Source organism: Schistocerca cancellata, chromosome 1 (genome assembly GCF_023864275.1).
Source record: "Schistocerca cancellata isolate TAMUIC-IGC-003103 chromosome 1, iqSchCanc2.1, whole genome shotgun sequence".
In the NCBI taxonomy this organism is placed as follows: Eukaryota; Metazoa; Arthropoda; class Insecta; order Orthoptera; family Acrididae; genus Schistocerca; species Schistocerca cancellata.
Genome location: NC_064626.1, coordinates 1,189,233,534 through 1,189,251,573, shown reverse-complemented (window position 1 = coordinate 1,189,251,573; position 18,040 = coordinate 1,189,233,534).

The window sequence follows — 18,040 nt, the reverse complement described above, 5'->3', positions numbered from 1 at the left end:
TCCTCCTATTTTCATCTATTGTACTATAAATTTGTTTTCCTTATTTTTGTTACCTGAATATATAACATTTCTGTGTCTTCGTATATTGTAATTGTTTTACTATTTGTATATATATATTTATGCATTTATGTCGATGTATAATTGGTTTGTTTCGTAAATATTATTTGTATTTTTACGCGGGGTCTTGCCTAGGGAAAACTGCTATCGAACGATTACATCGATAGGTCGTGTGAAGAATCAATGTGTGTAGGATCTTTGGTAGTGTTAACTCGGCCGCGTGGAGCGCGGGCAGAGAGAGTCTGGCTGGAGTAGCGAGTGGAGCAGGTGTGTTGTGTGAAGCTCCCGCGAGTTGCCGCGCTTTCGGGGTTTGGCAGAATGTAATTGCGCTCGACTCGCGATGATAGTTTCTGACATGGTGTCGCGGACGGGAAGCATTAGCTGGCGCACATCAAGAGCCCGTTTCGCCTGGTGACCGTGTCGAGAAGAAGGCGCGCCAACATCCAGCTTCTGCAACAGCGACGGCCGACAATGAGTGACTGTCGCCACCTCCTCGATCGACGGCTTCAAACCTTCAATCAACCAACAAGGAAGACTGGAAGCACGTAAAGTTTTAGAACTGTATGGCAGACCTCAGCTTTTAAAACTGTACCATTTTCGTAACTATAATTACAGCAACTTAGCATGAACATTTGTTGCTCATTGTCCCAATTGCATTACCAAGCAGGGTCCCTTCCTTTTCCGGAATGAACCCGAGTGTCGTTGAAATTCAAACGCCAGCATTAAAATAATAATATAGCATTTCACTGCTTTAATTTCAAATTTCAGTTAAATTTTTCATAGCTGGCTACAATATTTAGATTACGCAAGCACGAATTAAGAGTGCGAGTTTTGTTACCGTATTTTAGCATACCTGTGACTGCAGCTCAGCTTGGTACGTACTAAATTTTACTATTGTTAATTTTTCAGAATCGTTTAATTCAAGTTCAAAGTTAAATCTCTTCTTTCTAAATTGCGTAGATTCAAGTAGCTTTAGAAATGATTGTTGAGGTAGTCCAAGACTAACCATGTTTTACTGAATTTCGATGTGCTTCAGAAAGAAAGTTCACTGTTAACTTCAGTCACTAAATTAACTTTCGATTTTCCTGTTTTATTAATTCTTTTGCTAAATTAAGTCAGAGTGTAGCGAAATTTATTACTTCTGACAAACTTTCAGTTTTCACACTACACGTGTCAACCTTCAGTTGCCACACTTCTAGTGCTAATTATATGTGTAATAACCTTTCTTTTTCAGTTACTATAGTAATTGTCCTTAGGACTGGCGACCGTAACTTCCCCTAAATCTGAAATATCTAATTGCCGCTAGTTAATTGTTAACGTAACGGCCGCAAATTTACTTTCTTTATTAACTTTACCCCTTTTCAAAATTAATTTCCACCTGTTTCATTAGCATTTTTCCTTTCATTTAGATGTAACCCTTTCCTCCCTCTTTACCAACAGATTAACTTCGGTGACGATTGCTATTCCCAAATTTCCATTAGGTACACGCGGTTTCATTTTTCACTGTCATTAAGGTCGATAAGTGAAGGGGAGGTTACAAACTCTTCACGAAAAAGGGTTGCTTGTCCAACGTCAACAAAATGTTGAAACTGCATTGTTAATTTTAGTTCTGATTGTATCGATGGATTATGAATAATTCGAAACTATCAAAACTAACATAATTAGGGTTTCACGTCTTCATCCATAAAGGTTTTACGTGCTTGACGTCATGTTACGCTGCTGCATTATTTCATTTGTCAAGTAAGCAAACATATAAAGCTGTTTTATGCATGGAAGCTTAATTCTTTAAAAACTCAGTAGTATGACGAGGGGAGGGGGGGGGGGGACGGCGGAGGATACAGGTGTATCATAGAAGCTCTTTCTTAGGGTTGGGCCTATTGACGGAATACCACGAATTCGCAATTAATGACGAAGTAATCCGTGGCAGGATTATGTTACGACTGGAGTATCTACTGTCCAACGACAACAGGCAGCAAAGAGACCCGACTGTGGGCACATTGTACAACGAAAACGCCAACATCTAAACTGCGAAACATGACCATTCTCGCAGTAAAATATCGTCAGTAATATAGAGATATCTGAAGAAACTTTAAAGTTCAAATTCGCACTACAGTGTTTTACTGTGAGAGTGTACCTTCCTGCAACGTGTAAAAACGGCTGTTGCGGTCGTTCGTTGAGTGTAACGCAGCGCGACATGAAATCCTAGCGATGTGACTTGAACTTTTTCGACATACAAAAATCTTCCATTTATACACACATAACCAGAATTAATTCTTTTTCCAGATGATACAAATATTATAAGCAGTCCCAGCGGGCGTACAATCTCGGTGTGAAAGTGATTTTAAAGTCTGGTTTGTGCCGACTGTACTTCGCTACGTTCGTATTTTAAAATTAAATAAAAGTACCTTGTTGAAACTTCTATCAAAAGTAATGTTTCTAAGTTACTACCCTGAAATTGAAAGTGCCTTATCAGACGTTGTCTTTGTACGTCCCACACATCGTAGACTCGCACAACGACGAATTTCCCTCATTTGCTGCCAGAAAAAGCACATTGTCTATACAACGTATATAAATAACTCAAGTTGCTACGAAAATACCGATTTTGTAGCTGCGCGGAAAGTGGGTTGAGAATTATGGAACACTATGCAGAGAATGTATAAAATCAGTAACAACTGTTTGAAACAATCTATATTGATATGAAAATAGCAAAGACAATGGCGGTTCCAATCACGGACAACGCAAGCATGCATATGGACGGATTGGGTGACCACTTGTTACCGAAAGTGCAAACCTGCACAATGGCAATGAGACGGAGTTTATTTCTGGGCTGCCGGCCTGGGTGGCCGAGCGGTTCTAGGCGCTACAGTCTGGAACCACGCGACCGCTATGGTCGTAGGTTCGAATCCTGCCTCAAGCAAGGGTGTGTGTGTCTCATGTCCTTAGGTTAGTTTGGTTTAAGTAGTTCTAAGTTCTAGGGGACTAATGACCTCCGAAGTTAAGTCCCATAGTGCTCGGAACCATTTTACTTCCGGGCTGGTCTCACGCATGATCTGTCGGACACAGATCTGCTAATATTGCTAGCCGTAGAAATACATCAAGACCAGTGGGACACTTCACAGGCAGTATCATGTGCAAACGAGCAATTTTCTGTTCAAAAATGGCGTCGCAATGCTGTCTTACGAGAGGCAACACATTCACGACGTCTGTGACGTACCATTGTTCCGTGGGAATTCCCTCAATCACTATCAGCTGTGACGTGAAGTGTATCAGGAGTAACACCTCTGGGCTTTTCCATAAAATTGTAAGAATGAGAAATCCTCGCAGGTCGCCTCCATTCTCGCCGTCGATGGTCGTTTTGGGCAGTGCAGAACCGCCACGCCATTCATTCATCAGCAATATGTGCTTCCCGTTCACGGCATTATTCTGAACGCTGCCGTTGGCTTTTTGATGTTAATGGCAGCGTTCGCATGGGGTTGTAATTTCCCATACTGCCTGCTTTTAGTATCCGACCTATCATGACGGATGACACGGAATGTTGCAGTGAGTCCATTCCTTGTTCTAGGATGGTAGGCACGGACGTGATTGGATTACATAACGGGCTACTTATAGTACGGCATTCCTCCCTTCTGCTGGGTACACGTGATGGACCGGATCCTTGGCAGAGAGCATGCCTACCCTCAAGTTTCCATGCAATCCAACATCGGGCCATTGTCATCTGAATGCCCCACATATCTGGGTATCATACAATTCATTCAGCTGACGAAATGGAGAGCCATAATGGGGCCGCTTTAAAACTCTGTGAAGTGCTGATAACGCTGTCTCATACGCTTATACGACATCCCCGTTCCCTTCTGGTTGACCACTCAACGTCTAACGTTGTTCCCGTCTCTTACATACCGTACAAAGCCCGGTGGCAATACTAAACACGAACGAGACTACTGAACTCTGGCGACTGTTCTACTCATTACGGGAAATTACTACTTTAGTCACCTACGTACGAGTCGATGATGTGTATCATCCTCCACGGGACTCCTGCTTCTTGTCAGGCAACCTAATTCGCATGCTTAAGGCTGCAGTATAATTAGCGTGCTGAAAGTTAGTGTGGAGTATGTTTATTACTATACAAATGGGCATTTAGCTTGCGAAAGTTAGTGTGATGAATGTTATTACCGCACATACAGGCAAATAAGTTAACTTTCAGGAGGAAATTGGTGATAATCTATTTATAATTCCCCCCCCCCCCCCTCTCTCTCTCTCTCTCTCTCTCTCTCTCTCTCTCTCTCTCTCCCCTCCCTCCCTCTACTTTAAGACAAGACAGAACATTCAGTTGTGTACATCAAAGGGTACAGACCAGTGAGCAGAAAAAGAAGTTTGAAAACGAAGCACAATTTTCTAAATTTTTGAATTTACATTTTCGTAGAAAATTAAAGATTACGTTTTATAGCTTCTTAAACAACTTAGTTCGGTCACTTTTGCCGATTCTGTCATTGAAACACTTCTGTGTCAGTAATGCGATATGGTACTGTATTCAGGATAATGCTTCTTTTAGGATGAAAGTCCTCATTGCACAAACGTACTACAAGGATAATTTGGATTCTCATCCTAGATCACCTTATCAACTTCTGTCTAAGTTTTTTTTCTTTGCTTCATCAGTCTTGTGACTGGTTTAATGCGGCCCTTTCTAGTGCCAACCTTTCCATCTCCGAGCAGCACTTAACAATCTACGGCCTGAATTATTTGCTGGATGTATCCTAATCTGTGTCTTCCTCTACAGTTTCTACCCTCTACAGCTCCCTCTAGTACCATGGAACTTTTTTCCTGATGTCTTAACACATGTCCTGTAATCCTACCTCTTCTCTTTGTCAGTGGTTTCCGTATATCACTTTCCTTGTCGATTCGGTGGGGAACCACCTCATTCATTACCTGATCATTCACGTCATTTTCAGCAGTCTTCTCTAGTAACACAACTGAAATGCTTCGATTTATTCTATTTCGGTTTTCTCTAAATTCGTGTTTACTTGCTATGCAATGCTGTACTCCAGACGAACGTTTGTACTACGCCACCGACTACGCCTTTAGATAATTAACATGTACTGGTATATAGATACCCAATTAAGACTAAACTATCACGTTTTACTCAAGAATTTTTTATTAACGCCAAATTATGGCCCTACAGACATCAAAAGTGTGGTGAAATACTGACACTGCAATTTAATTTCCTGACCAGATGAGATTACGTACGTAATTAAAGTAAAATGTACCGTAAATTCTATTACTTATTATAAATACTCGTCCAAAACGAGTAAAGTAGTTGACTGAAGTATAAAAAGAACACGTCTAACGACATCCCACTCACTAACAAATTACCAGAAAAACTTTAAACAGTTACGTACAACTACTACATCGTAATGGAAGAGTAGGCTGAAGTTTAGGACATGACTCAGGAAGAATCAATAAGAAAAGAAGTTCGATACGGGAGTTCTAAGGAATAACACGATACCCTTGAAGTTCTCTAAGGCTATAGATAGAGTAATAAGCAGTAGCTCAGTAGGTAGTACAGTTGAAGAGAAATGGACATCTCTAACAATGGCCTTCACGAAAGTTGGAAATAAAAACGTAAGTTCAAACAAGGTAACTGCGAAGAAACCGAGGGAAACGGAAGAAATACTTCAGCTGAATGATGAAAGAAGAAAGTACAAAAATGTTCAGGGAAATTCAAGAATACAGAAATACAATAGAATGAAATAAATAGGAAGTGCACTGAAACTAAACCGAAGTGACTGCATGAAAAACATGAAGGAATAGAAAAAGAAATCATTGTCGGAAAGACAGACTTAGAACACAGGAAAGCCAAAACAATGTTCGGTGATATTAAAAGCAAGGGTGATAACAATTAAGAGTGCAACGGGAATTCCACTGTTGAGTGTAGAAGAGAGAGCGGATAGGTGGCAAGAATACACTACTGAGCATTAAAATTGCTGCACCAAAAAGAAAGGCTAATGATAAACAAGTATTCATTGGACGAATATATTATACTAGAACTGACATGTGATTACATTTTCACGCAATTTGGGTGCATAGATCCTGAGAAATAAGTACCCAGAACAACCACCTCTGGCCGTAATAACGGCCGTGATACGCCTGGCCATTGACTCAAACAGAGCTTGATGGCGTGTACAGGTACAGATGCCCATGCAGCTTCAAATTGATACCACAGTTCATCAAGAGTAGTGAGTGGCGTATTCTGACGAGCCAGTTGCTCGGCCACCATTGACCAGACGTTTTCAGTTGGTGAGAGATCTGGAGAATGTGCTGGCCAGGGCAGCAGTCGAACATTTTCTGTATCCAGAAAGGCCTGTACAGGACCTGCAACATGCGGTCGTGCATCATCCTGCTGAAATGTAGGGCTTCGCAGGGATCGAATGAAGGGTAGAGCCATTGGTCGCACCACATCTGAAATGTAACGTCCACTGTTCAAAGTGCCGTCAATGCGAACAAGAGGTGACCGAGACGTGTAACCAATGGCACCCCATACCATCACGCGGGGTGATACGCCAGTATGACGATGATGAATACACACTTCCAATGTGCGGTCACCGCGATGTTGCCAAACATGGATGCGATCATCATGATGCTGTAAACAGAACCTGGATTCATCCGAAAAAATGACGTTTTGCCATTCATGCACCCAGGTTCGTCGTTGAATACACCATCGCCAGCGCTCCTGTCTGTGATGCAGCGTCAAGGGTAACCGCAGCCATGGTCTCTGAGCTGATAGTTCATGCTGCTGCAAACATCGTCGAACTATTCGTGCAGATGGTTGTTGTCTTGCAAACGTCTCCGTCTGTTGACTCAGGGATCGAGACGTGGCTGCACGATCTGTTACATCCATGCGGATAAGATGCCTGTCATCTCGACTGCTAGTGATACGAGACCGTTGGGATCCAGCACGGCGTTCCGTATTAACCTCCTGAATCCACTGATTCCATATTCTGCTAACAGTCATTGGATCTCGACCAACGCGAGCAGCAATGTCGCAATACGATAAACCGCAATCGCGATAGGCTACAATCCGACCTTTATCAAAGTCGGAAACGTGATGGTACGCATTTCTCCTCCTTACACGAGGCATCACAACAACGTTTCACCAGGCAACGCCGGTCAACTGCTTTGTGTATGAGAAATCGGTTGGAAAGTTTCCTCATGTCAGCATGTTGTATGTGTCGCCACCAGCGTCAACCTTGTGTGAATCCTCTGAAAAGCTAATCATTTGCATATCACAGCATCTACTTCCTGTCAGTTAAATTTCGCCCATGACCTTAAGACGGAGGAAGAAACCCATTGCGCGACAGAAATTCATACAAGCGGTTTTGTCGGTTGGGACGGAGCAGCAGTAAGGTCCGGCAGCGTGAGCACATGCTGGGACTGCTGGCGGCATGCAGGCGCTGCCGGATCAAGAGGCTGTAGTTGCGAGGGCCACAACTTCACTGTGCACTGGACTCAAGACGTTTGAGTTTAGTGAACATTAACCCAGTAGTGAAACGCCGTTTTTTCGCGCGTTGCTGCTCACAGGGTTGGTGAGACAAAGAGCAACGAGTGGAGTGTTTGGAGTTGGCAAAATTAATTAGCATTCCTCCACTTCTTATTATTAGACATTGAATTCCTAGCGTTATTATTGGTGTTCAGCCAGCGGTATTTTTCTGCCTAGTGGCCGCTGACATCCCAGTTACCTGCCCTGGAGGTTAGCGTATTTTAGCGGCAGTGTCCTTTCCCTCTCCTTGCCACTGCTGTCCGGTAAGGCGTGTAGTTCGACAGCCTCCTTGATTGTGGTTCGGATATTTTGCTTCTTTTGGACTACTTTGGTCATAGTGGTTCCTCCTACTTCTGGATGTTCTAAACACCGGATTCTGACGACGCAGTGCTGTCCGCTGGTTACGCCTTGCCTGGGTTATTCCATCGTTGTTTTGGTTATCAGACGTTAGGTAGATTTTTCAAAAGTGTTGGTCCGCATTTAATCTGTCACTAGATTGATGTAAATGACATCAAATCCCGTCTGAGATCTGCGATCATTTTTATGTTAATAATTGGCAACCAATGCTGTACAATACAATAAAGTCATGGATGTTCAATTGACTCTTATTATAAGATGTTACGCATTTCGGGATTACACCCATCTTCAGACATCACAAACTTCAACTCCTTCCTAACCAACCAGGCGTACACCCTTGACATCTCAAAGAGAGTGTTCTATGTTATTGGACACTTTCTTTGAGTTGTCAAGGGTGTACGCCTGGTTGGTTAGGAAGGAGTTGAAGTTTGTGATATCCTATGTTTCTGGACACTTTCTTTGAGTTGTCAGGGGTGTACGCCTGGTTGGTTACGAAGGAGTTGAAGTTTGTGATGTCAGAAGATGGGTGTAATCACGAAACGCGTAACATGTTCTAATAAGAGAGTCAATTGAACATCTCATGACTTTCTTGCGATTGTACAGCATTGGTTGCCAATTATTGTCATTAGTTTGAGTTGCCATCCAGTTAAGTGAATAGAACTCTTGGCTACCTGTCTCAGCCATTGTCGATATTCCACGAGTAAACAAGATCTAGACATCACTGAAGACGCCACTCGAGGAGACAAGTCCGCGGAGAACAGCAACAGATCGCAAAGTCGTCGTGAGATACTTGGCAAGAGACAGCCCATAATAGGGCTTATAGGTATAGCAAAGAGGACGACGCTCATTACGTAGCCTTGAGGCACAAAGTGACCAGATGGTCAAATACACGAAATCCACAATGGGCAGATGTCAGTAGACTTCGACACTCAAGCCACCGTACCAGCCGGCCATGAATCATACATTCCATTACCTTGCAGCAAAGATGGCTTGTGAAATGTGGCGGTAGCTAGAAGGATGGCGTTTTTCCTTACCGGGCTTAAGTATGTGTATGACAGTAGCTTCATGCCAGTGTCCGGGAAACGTGCTATTTTCCCAAATGCGATTGTATGTACGAAAGATGAAGTGCTCGTCCGCAAGAGAAAGGTGCTGCAACATCTGTAATGATCATCATCCGGTCCTGGGTCGAAAGATAGATGGTCAATTTCCCTCATACTAAAGGCTGCGGTGCAGCATTCACGATTCTGAGAGAAGAGTATCACTCGAGCCTCTTCCACTCGTTTCCGAGGGAGGGAGGAAGGCGGGGTGATACACGGTGGAGCCTGAAATCTCTGCAAAATAGTGGCCAAACGTGTTGAAGTTAGCAAAAGTTTCCACAATATCACTCCAACCGTTAGGCCGGAAATTGTGGAATGGACCTTTGTCCCAGAGACACCCAATGTAAGCTGCCCCACACGACTGAAAAGGGAGCGAAACTGTTAAAAGAACCAGTAAAGGAAATACAGCTACCATTTTTTGCTATCCCGAAGAATGTGACGGCACTATGCACGCAACTGTTTATGAAGAATACAGCCCGCCAGAGAGAACGTTTCCTTGCGCGAATCGGGTCGCATCATGCCTCAGTCCACCTGGGGACCGCGACACGTCACGCTAAAGAATTAGTGCGATGTACGGAACATCCTGCGGCGGTTAGGACAACATTCATAATGTACTTTACCCTGTCATCACATCTGGGGAAATGTTGTTCGTCGGAGGTCGACAGGGAGGTGTAAAGCCTCCAGTCAGCCTTAGAAGATTGCTGCCTGGATTTATACGCGGGTGGGCAGGATGATGATGATGATGATGATGATGTTTGGTTTGTGGGGCGCTCAACTGCGTGGTTATCAGCGCCCGTACAATTTCCCAACCTTTGCTCAGTCCAATTTCGCCACTTTCCGGGATGATGATGAAAATGATGAGGACAACACAAACACCCAGTCATCTCGAGGCAGGTGAAAATCCCTGACCCCGCCGGGTGGGCAGGAGTCAGCAAACGATTGGCGCACGGGAAGCGGTCGCTCTAGTACATTTCAGCGAGAACGGACCGCTCTAGACGACGGGAAAGTCGGGCATTGCAGAACGAGAGGTCCAGATGGGAATAGGTGTGTGTGTGGAGCTTGAAGGGAACAGGGGTGCTCCAGTGTTAACACAGATGAAGTTGAGAGCAGCAAAAAGGGTTGACGGAGCTGGTCAATAAGCTGGAGCAAGTCTTCCATACAGCGGAGAATGAAGGTGTGTTGACATTACAGACAGAACTGGTGAAATGAGGAAGGAACATGTGGACTGCAACAGCTTGCAACTGGGTGTTCAGTGAGATGGTTTGGCTATGTATGTCGTCCTGAATGAGTAGCATGACTCCCCCATGAGACTGAATGCTGTCCTTCGGGGGGAGGTAAAAGCCGACTGGAAGAAAATGCAGGAGGTCAAAAAGCAGCTGCGAGGATGCAATTTTCCTGCAGGCAGGAAACAACCAGACGTTGGGTTTCTTCGCCCTCATTGGATCTAAAGCCATGAAAGTTCCACTGGAGAATAGTCATAATATGGAATGGGGAGGAGTTGGATCGATTGAGATGGAGAACGAAGCAAGATGGATAAAACAGAATAGGGACTGTTCCTATGCCAGGCTACCGAAAATTCAGAATGCGTTCCCAAAAATATGCAAGGGAGGGGAAAAAGAATAACAGGTGGATAGACATGCAGTAAGGAAAGGAAAGAGGTGCCGCAAATTCTGGGGCCCTGTGGTAGCCAACAACGAACTCACCCAAAAGTGGTGAGCCCTCTAGGAAAAGAGGGTCGTCAATGTCGACATCCCCAATTCTGAGAAGTTTCTCAGTGTCGTCATTTCTGCTGCTTTTCATTACTTTCGACTTGCTTCGAGTTACTCAGAGTCCACATCCTACGCTTATTAGACTGTCCATTCCATGTAACAGATCCTGTAATCATTCTTCACTTTCAGTCGGGATAGCAATGTGATCAGCGAATTTTAACCTCCAACTTGAACCTTTGTTTTATTTCCATCATTGCTTCTTCGAAGTATAGATTGAACAGTACGTGACTTCCTGTATGAAACCTTTAACGTACGTTTATACCTGTTAATGAGTAGATTACAACAGTATTTTAAAATTTGAATTCGGTCTTAGAGTGTGTATTGCTGTATTGCTGTAGTCCTGTTATTCCCAGAACAATTTTGTACTTCCTTCTATCGTCGATCAACTGACGTATTTCTTGTTACCCATGGTTTCCTCGCAGTTACCTCTCTTTGTTCCTATGTTTTCCTTTCAAATTTCTGTGATTTCCCTTTTTAGAGATGTCCAGTCCCCTTAACTGCATTTCGTGCTGTCCATTATTGGAACATCTATAGCCTCAAAGAACTTCAAGGGTACCTTTTTATTTCTTAGTATTTTTGTATCCCACTTTGTTGCCCATTGACTTTACCTGTGGTATCACATTTTCTATCGTGAAATTTTTTGAAGTAAATCAATGGACCTTCTGCTCATTTTCACGTGTCTACAGGTGCTGAAAACATAGCAACAGTCAACAATAATAAAAATCATAAGGACGTAACCAACTGAAAGTGACCATAAGTTCGAAACTGCGATAGTGGGCATTCTAGTAAACGGCCAATGTGAAGTCATTTAAAAAATTTTATGGGATTGTGATTCCACAACAAACGCAACTGTGTACTGCTTTCAGAACGAATAATGATATCCATCATTACAATACGAGAAGGAAATGACATCATTATTCCTCATTAAAATTGACTGTAGCGCAGAAAGAGCTGAATAATGCTGTAAACAAAATGTTTGCTCACTTACACAAGTATTTTAAATGCCTGACTGATAAATCTAAATTTAAAAGTGAGCCACAAATTTCCTTGTGCGCATCTCCACTATTATTTACAGATATCCTCTGCAAATTCTCAGCATGCAGCCATAATTGTTTATCAGTGAAGTTAATATTCTGCAGACTAATTCGTTCTAAGTCATATTGTGTAATGTTTATCATGAAACCTGTAACTATAATTCCTTGAAGTGAAACCCTTTAACGAAAGTTACTTGTTATGTGCTACTTGAACACTTCCAGTTGAACAGGTGAGCTACCGAATCGTGTCAATAAAATGGTGGTCGAGATAATGAGAAACACAAATATTTCGTCGAGCATAGGAATTAAGGAGAGATAACAAGATGAGTTACGGGACTAATCAGTGACGCTGTTCTTTATACCAAGTTCACTTGCACAGTGTAAGAAGAGAAAACACGTAATAATGCAAATTGTGATTCAGATACAGCTCTAGATTTAGATGCAGGCTTAAGTCATGTTCAGTTAGGTGGTGTACATCCGATAATTGGCCATCGTGCCCGGCGCGAGATGTTAATTATCTCAGTTTCCAATAGCGAGCGAGAAGATTGATGGCCCATCAAAACGTCGAATATGGAAGGATGGAAGTAATTTTCTTAACTAATCTTCTTGCTGGTGTATACTTGGCGATGGGACTAGTGGTTCTTTTTTCTAGCGAGCAGGATTAAGGGAAAGTTTTTCAGTTGTTTGGACATTCCGTAATACCTTCTCGCATAAGTATACAAAACTCTCCTACATATTACGCCGATATATTACTCCTTAATTAAGTCGATGTTCATCGACTTTCTGCCATCATTGCAGAAAGTGAGGAATAAATTTTCTCACTGATGTTCAAAAAATGGCTCTGAGCATTATGGGACCTAACATCTGTGGGCATCAGTCCCCTATAACTTAGAACTACTTAAACCTAACTAACCTAAGGACATCACACACATCCATGCCAGAGGCAGGATTCGAACCTGCGACCGTAGCAGTCGCGCGGTTCCGGACTGAGCGCCTAGAACCGCTCGGCCACCGCGGCCGGCTCTCACTGATGTTCCTTCGCTATAAAGGGAACTCGTGTACAAAGCTTGCAGACAATACCTGCGTTAATGTTCGAACAATTCACAGATGGACTGGGCTGGTAATTGATTGCAATTTTGATTGTCAATACTCCTTGAAGAAAATTACTCCTAATAAAGCTATTCAACGTTTAGTGCAGTTACTAGTTTCTACTCAGTGCATCTTTCAGAATGACATTCTGCACCGAAAACGAGGTTTCTTGGTTTCGTTCCCCGGAGCAAGTACCGTTTCTCTGCAATTGCGTCGATTATAGGGTCTGCTAATTATGCTTATAGGAAGTGACCTTGCAAGATATTTTCAGTACGCCTTCTGTTCATACTGTCATACGGTTTCGAAGAACATATTTCATAAACCCAACAACGTGATGTACAAAATAATTATAGCCTCTTTGAAATCAGTCTGTCTGAAAGGAACAGCTCAATGCGGTTCAAACTTGTGAAGCAAGCGAGCAACTATGCCACGTAGACATACTGAGAGAGTTTCAAAGGAATCAAATTGTGGGCTTCTGAATGGTGAGATGGTCCCATTGGAGAAAGGCTACACACGTTAGACATACTGCTTCAGTTATGCAGCGATGCTGGTTCCAGCAGACACGTGCACAATCTAACACCTGTAGACGAATTTCTGGACATTTACACAGCATAGCCGCCCGCCAGGACCGTGGCAGGTCGTAAAATTACCACAGCAAAGATAAGAGGGCTTCTGAGCCCAGACATGTCAACATGAACTACTGCGAACCGGTTATTAGCTGTGGACCTACGGGCACGCACAACTCTAGCCCGTCTTCTCACGTGACATCGATGTTCACGTGTCTCGACTGGTGCCATTAGAGGGTCGATTGGAAGATGGAATGACGCGCTGTGTTCTTCAGCGATGAAAGCAGATTCAGCCTGCATGCGCTCACGACGTAGACCTTACAGAGCAGTCTCGCTGAGTGCATTCGTCCAAGACACAATGGTCCCACCCCAGGCTTTATGGTCTGGGGGCAGCGTAGTAATCAAAACGGCTCGGTCCAGGATTCGAACCGCGCCATGGCAGCCGAAGACTTCAGCTATAACAAGTCACCCTTATTCAGCCACTTACCTTGTCTAAGAAAGCTGAGACTGAAGAGATGTTCTGGGCAATCTCTTGCCCTTGGGATGGGAAACTGTCCTTTAAGGTGGAAGACCCAGCAATGATCAACAGCACCGGGATGCAGAAGGTAATGGAAACCACTGCTTTAAAGGCACACAATGTGTATCCACAGGACATATGGTTTGTAACAGAAAAATCTTCGTCATGGTCTCTCCATTGGCGAAAGATTCTAGCCTAATCCCTGAATGTGACCCCAGGAGGTGACTGCCAAGGCGGCTGTGACCATGATAAAAAGACTTAGGTACCAACGGAAGGATAACATTCTAGGAGTCGGGAAGTGGTACGCAAAAACTTTGAAAGTAGTAGGGAAGCTAAAAAACTGAAAATGGAATTGCTAAGGCTCAATCTAGATATGGTAGGAGTCAGTGAAGTAGAATGGAAAAGAGAGAAGAATTTCTGGTTAGATGAGTACAGGGTAATATTAACAACAGTAGAAAATGATATAACGGAAGTAGGATACGTTATGAATAGCAAGGTAGTGCAGACAGTGTGTTACTGTGAACAATTCAGTGGTAGGGTTGCTGTTATCAGAACAGACAGCAGACCAACACCGACAAAAATAGTTCAGGTATACATGCCAACGTCCCAAGCAGCAGATTAAGAGATAGAGAGAACATATGCGGACACTGAACGGACAATTCAGTGCGTCAAAGGAAATGAAAATACAACAGCCAAGGGGGATTGGAATGCTATTGTAAGGGAAGAAATAGAAGAAACGCTTACGACAGAATATGGGCTTGGTACTAGGAATGAGAAAGATTGAGTTCTGCAGCAAATTTCACCTAGTAACAGCGAATACTCTGTTCAAGAATCACAAGAAGAGGTAGTATATTCGGAAAAGGCCGGGAAACACGGGAAGATATCAGCTAGATTACATCATGGTCGGGCAGATATTCCGAAATCAGATACTGGGTTGTAAGGCATATCGAGGAACAGATACAGACTCAGATCACAATCAACTAGTGATGCGTAAAGAAGTGGAATACGAAAACACGAAGATATGAAGAGTTATACTTTAAGTTTTCTGAGGCTATAGATACTGCGATACGGCGGAGGTTCGAGTCCTCCCTCGGGCATGGGTGTGTGTGTTTGTCCTTAGAATAATTTAGGTTAAGTAGTGTGTAGGCTTAGGGACTGAAGACCTTAGCAGTTAAGTCCCATAATATTTTTTTTAATGAAAAAGATACTGAGATAAGAAATAGCTCAGTAAGCAGTTCAGCGGAAGACGAATGGGCATCTCTAAAATGAGCAATCACGGAAAATGGAAAGAAAAACGTATGTACAAAGAGGCTCACTGCAAATAAAACGGGGAACAGAAGAAATACTTCAGTTGATCGACGAAAGAAGTAAGTACAAAAAAAATTCAGGGAAATTCAGGAATACAGAGAGGAATCAGAAATGGAACAGGAAATGCAAGGAAGCTAACGCGAGATGGCTGCATCAAAAATTAAAAGAAATCAAAAAGAAATGGTTATCGGAAGGACTAACTCAGTAACTTTTTACTTACGAAGATGGTATCTGTTCTTTCCGAAAGTTACAGAAATTACAATGAAATGAACACCCTTAGCTGCTTACAGGCGTTGACATACGTCAACGGGGACAGATGAAAATGTGTGCCCCGACCGGGACTCGAACCCGGGACCTCCTGCTTACCAGGTTCGAGTACCGGTCGGGGCACACATTTTCATCTGTCTTCGTTGACGTATGTCAACGCCTGTAAGCAGCTAAGGGTGTTCATTTCATTGTAATTTCAGTAACTTTCGGTGAAATTAAAAGCAAGGGTAGTAACATGAAGAGTGCAATGTGAATTCCACTGTTTCTGAAGAGGAGAGACAGGACAGGTGGAAACAGTACAGTGAAGGCCTCTATGTGGTGGAAGACTTACGTGATGACGTTACAGAAGAAGAAACAGAAATTTATATAGGAAAGATAGGGTACCCAGTATTAGAATTTAGAAGTGCTTTGGAAGACTTAAAATCAAATAAGGCAGAAGTGGTCGATAACACTCCATCTGAATTTCTAAAATCATTGGAGGAAATGGAAACAAAAGGACTATTCACGTTGGTGTGTAGAATGTATGGCAATATACCGTCAGTCATTGGAAAAATGTCATCCAAGGAATTCCGAAGATTGCAGGAGTTGACAAGTGCGAGAATTATCACGCAATCGGCTTAACAATTCATGCATACGAGATGAATGGAAAAGAAAATTGAGGAAGTGTTAGATGACGACCAGCGTTGCTTTATGAAAGGTAAAAGCGCCACAGAGGCAATTCTGACGTCGCTGTTGATAATGGAAGCAAGACTAAATAAAAAAAAAAATAAAAAAAACAGGACAATTTCGCACGATTTGTCGACCTGAAAAGAGCGTTCGACAATGTAAAATAGTGGAAGACGTTAGAAATTCTGACAAAAATAGGGGTAAACTATAGGGAAAGACGCGTAATACCCAACGTGTACAAGAGCCAGGAGGGAACAGTAGGAGTGGAAGACAACGAAGAGGTAGGATTAAAATAGTTGGAAGACAGAGACGTAGTCTTTTGTCCCTACTCTTTAATGTATACATCGTAGTAGCAATGACGTAAATTAAAGAAAGGTTCAAGATTGGATTGAAATTCAAGGTGAAATGATATCAACGATAAGAATGGCTGATTAAATTGCTCAGTGAAAGTGAAGACTTACAGGATCTGTAAGAACATGGACTGAGAGTAAATCGAAGTAAGACGAAAGTAATCAGAAGTAGCAGAAAATAAGACAGCAAGAAACCTAACATCAAGACTGGTAATCGCATAGGAGATGAAGTTTAGAATTTGTGCTTCCTAGGCAGCAAAATAACCCAGGACGGACGGAGTAAGAACAACATAAAAAGCAGCACCAGCACTGGCAATAAAGAGCATTCCTTGCCAGGAGAACTCTAGCAATATCTAACACAGGTCTTAATCTGAGGAAGAAATTTCTGAGAATGTACGTTTGCAGCACAGCATTCTATGCTATTGAAATACAGACAGTGAAATCCGAAAAGGAAGTGAACTGAAGCACTTGAGATGGGTTGCTAAAGAAGGATGTTCAAATATTAGGTGGACTGCCAGGATAAGAAATAAAAAGGTTCTCCGGGGAATCGGCGAGGACCGGAATGTATGGAAAACAATTACAAGAAGAAGGGACAGGATGATAGGACATCTGTTAAGATATCACGGAATAGCTTCCATGGTACTAGAGGGAGCTTTACGAGGTAAAAACTGTAAAGGAAAACTGAGTTTGAAGTACAGCCAGCAAATAATTCAAGACGTAGGTTGCAAGCTACTCTGTGATATAGAAGTTGGCACAGGAGAGGAGTTCGTATTGGCCCAATCAAACCAGTCAGAAGACTGATGACTGAACAAACAAAAACTACAACTATCGTTCACCTTTGGTGTTTCTGGAGGGCACACAAACCAACGCTCGGTAAATGCAGAATTTTGTTAGGTCCGTTCTTTAGACGTTCTTGCAAAAGGAAGGTGATGTGATATTCCTAGAGGATAATGCTCCCCCACACACCACCCGTGAAACTCAACGCACTCTGTAAGAAGTGCAGCAAATTCCCTGGCCAGAACGATCTCTAAACTTGTCTCCAGTCGAGCACATGTGGGATGTGATGGGACACGCAAAACCTCTTATAAAAGTACGTGAGCAGGTCGAGCAGCTGTGACATAACGTATCCCAGGACAGTATTCGCCATCCGTACAATCGAGTGCATACTAGAGTCAGAGACTGCATTGCCACCCATGGAGACTACACCACGTACCAATGTTGACCTGTGAATGTAATCATTTGAAGTACCCAGTATGCACTGTTGCAACAATAAATCTTGAGTGAACTGGAAACCTCTGAATACATATACTAATTTTTTTTGAGGAGTGTATACTCAGTTCTTACTTAAATATGACATGGTAAAACAGCTAGTGCCTGATTAAACAACGCAGTAAAATCAAAAATGGGCTTTAATAAAGTAAATAACGATCAT